This window comes from Pituophis catenifer, unplaced genomic scaffold (genome assembly GCF_029215685.1).
Source record: "Pituophis catenifer annectens isolate HBS135680 unplaced genomic scaffold, rPitCat1.0.hap2 SCAF_16, whole genome shotgun sequence".
In the NCBI taxonomy this organism is placed as follows: Eukaryota; Metazoa; Chordata; class Lepidosauria; order Squamata; family Colubridae; genus Pituophis; species Pituophis catenifer.
In genome coordinates this window covers 16317418-16320631 of record NW_027256896.1, presented here as the reverse complement: position 1 = coordinate 16320631, position 3214 = coordinate 16317418, and positions in this window count along the sequence as shown.

The window sequence follows — 3214 nt, the reverse complement described above, 5'->3', positions numbered from 1 at the left end:
CGCCGGCCTGCCCTGCTTCGTCTTCGTCCCGCCCGCCCGGCTGGCTGGCTCGGCGACGCCCCCTTGCTTGGCCGGCCCGCACGTCAGGCCGCCACTACAGTGCCCATGGTTCCCGGCCGGAGGGCTGAGGGGGGCGAATCCGGAGGGCGTGGATGGTTGTGGAAGGGGGTGGCAGGCCGCCCAATAGAAGGGGTTACTGTTTATTTTATTTTTTAACTGATTTTATTATTTATTGTTATTATTATTCCTTTATTCATTAACCATTATTATTAACCATTATTGTTAACCATTATTATTATTAAGCTCTCATTCATTAAAACATGAAACTCAGTCAACTGAACACTTAAAAATGTATCATAAGTATCATTGACTGGTGCTAATGGTTGATACGGGTTGCTGCCAGCGTCCTAGGTATCAAATTATTATTATTATTATTATTATTATTATTATTATTATTATTATTATTATTATTATTATTATTATTATTAATCTTTTATTCATTAAACATTATTATTACTCTCTTTTATTCATTAAACACGAAACTCAGTCAACTGAACATTTAAAAATGTATCATAAGTATCATTGACTGGTGCTAATGGTTGATACGGGTTTCTGCCAGCGTCCTAGGTATCAAATTATTATTATTAATCTTATTCATTAAATATTATTATTACTCTCTTTTACTCATTAAACACAAAACTCAGTCAACTGAACATTTAAAAATGTATCGTAAGTATCATTGACTGGTGCTAATGGTTGATACGGGTTTCTGCCAGCGTCCTAGGTATCAAATTATTATTATTATTAATCTTTTATTCATTAAATATTATTATTAAACATTATTTATTCATTAAACATGAAACTCAGTCAACTGAACATTTAAAAATGTATCATAAGTATCATTGACTGGTGCTAATGGTTGATACGGGTTGCTGCCAGCATCCTAGGTATCAAATTATTATTATTATTAATCTTTTATTCATTAAACATTATTATTACTCTCTTTTATTCATTAAACATGAAACTCAAGTCAACAACATTTAAAAATGTATCGTAAGTATCATTGACTGGTGCTAATGGTTGATACGGGTTGCTGCCAGCATCCTAGGTATCAAATTATTATTATTATTGACTTGATCATAATTAGGGTTATCAAATTTATGATGACACAAATGGTCACACAGTCAGCTTCATCAATGGGGGGGACAGTCCCTTGTCTGAAATGGGATAGGGTCTCCTGGTTGAGCAGGGGGCTGGATTAGAAGACCTCCATGGTCCCTTCCAGCTGTATTCTGATTGATTGATTGATTCTCTTCTTTTGGAGAATATTAGGTAGTCCTTGATTTACAACAGTTTGTATAGTGACCATTTGAAGTTACAACAGCACTTTAAAAAACTGACTTATAACCATTTTCACACTTAGGACTATTGCAGCAACCCCATGGTCAACGTGTGCAAAATCGAGACCCATGGCAACTGGCTCATATTTATGACAATTGCAGTGTCCCATAAACATGTGGTCCCCTTTTGCGACTTTCTGACAAGCAAAGTCAATGGGGAAACGATTCATTTACCAACTATATCACTAACTTTTAACAACTGCAGTGATTCACTTAACAACATTGGCAAGAAAGGCCATAAAATGGGGCAAAATCCACTTCATGCCCCACTTAGCAAGAGAAATTTTGGGTTCAATCGTGATCATGAGTCAAGGACTACCTTTGCCAAGGATTCCAATAAAATTAGGTCAGGTAAATACACCACCAGGTAATTCAAAAGCCTTTTCCAGCAAGTGAAGGACGCATGGGAACAAGCATATATCTGGAGAATGTTTTTAAAAGCCCGCTCGTGTCAAAAATGAGAAATGAATACAAATGAGAACAGCTAACTTTATCATATGCATTTCCCCGAAATAATAAATGCATTCCCACTGCTAACATAGCATTCAGATCGATTATTTTATTTAAATGTGGATGGTACCTTAACGTGATAAAACTATGCAGCATTAATCCCATTACAACTCAGCAAGCCTGGTTTTTGCTGAATTTCATCCGTGATATTCTTTTTTTGGATCTGGTAGAAAATATGCTTTTTAATTTGTATGAGTATTCAATAGGACGTCTTTTTTTTTTTAAAGCCATATTTTACGCAGGAGGCATCTGTGTCAAGCTAATGGGGCCATCCATTTCCCAGGGGAATATGCAGTTCAGAAACTCAGCAAACAGAGAGGCGATTAATTAAATCACATCTTCCTGGTAATTGAACATTATACTGTAGCGAAGCCTTGTGTTTTTTCACGAACTGTAACAAAAATTTACAATAGACGCTCCTGTTCACTTTTGATCTCTTCGCTCATTGAAGTTCCTACGAACTTGCTAGAGGATTTTTCAATCTCCTGTCAAAACCCAGCAGATTTCAAAAATGAGTGCCTGCTATTAAAGGCGCTTGGAAACTCTGAATTTTTGTGAAATTAACCAGCACTGTTCTACATTCACACATCTTTTTATCATGTTTTTTTTTTCTTCCCAAGAGCAGAGATATTTGTGCAGGAGACATAGAACTGGGGATGATCTATAGTGCTAATTCAGCAGGAAGTCAATTTTTTTGAGATAAGTAGGAAACGTGGGGTGTCTACACCATTTTGATAAGCTCCTTATGAGTTGGCAGTGCTCATTAGAACAGGATTTTTCTCTATATCTCTCTCTCTCTCTTTCACTCTCTCTCCCTCTCTCTTTCTTTCTTTCTTTCTCTTTCTCTCCCTCTTTCTATCTTTTCTCTTTCTCTTCCTCTTTCTATCTTTCTTTCCCTCCCTTTCTTTTTCTTTTTGTCTTCTCTCTTTTGCACTTTCTCTCCCTCTCTATCTTTCTTCCTCTTTCTCTCTCCCTTTCTTTCTCTCTCTTTCACTTCCTCTCTTTCTCTCTCTCTCCCTCTTTTTCTCCCTCTCTCTCAAAGAGACCCTTTCTAACTTTCCCTTTCTTTCTCTCCCCCTCTCTTCCTTTCTCCCTTTTTCTGCCTCTCTTTCTCTTCCTCTTTCTAACTTTCTCTCCCTCTTTCTATCTTTCTCTCCCTTTCTATCTTTCTGTCTCTCCCTCTTTCTCTCCCCCTTTCTCTTTCCCCCCTCTCTTTCTATCTTTCTCTCCCTCTGTCTTTCTCTCTCCTTCTCTTTCCATCTTTCTCTCCCTCTCTTTCTATCTTTCTCTTTCTCTCTCTCTTT